Below are 213 nucleotides of genomic sequence, written 5' to 3' on the forward strand. Positions count from 1 at the left end.
ATGTCCTCCTTCAGAACCTCCCTGCTCCTCACGGGAACGCGTCCTGCAGGACGTGTCCTCCTTCAGAACCTCCCTGCTCCTCACGGGAACGCGTCCTGCAGGACGTGTCCTCCTTCAGAACCTCCCTGGTCCTCACAGGAACACCTGTGTGCTGAAAGCTCAGCATCTGAAGCTGCAGGTTTGAGTTTGGGATGAAAAGCAGGATTTCCTCTC

The sequence above is a fragment of the Kryptolebias marmoratus genome, linkage group LG1 (genome assembly GCF_001649575.2).
Source record: "Kryptolebias marmoratus isolate JLee-2015 linkage group LG1, ASM164957v2, whole genome shotgun sequence".
Lineage (NCBI taxonomy): Eukaryota > Metazoa > Chordata > Actinopteri > Cyprinodontiformes > Rivulidae > Kryptolebias > Kryptolebias marmoratus.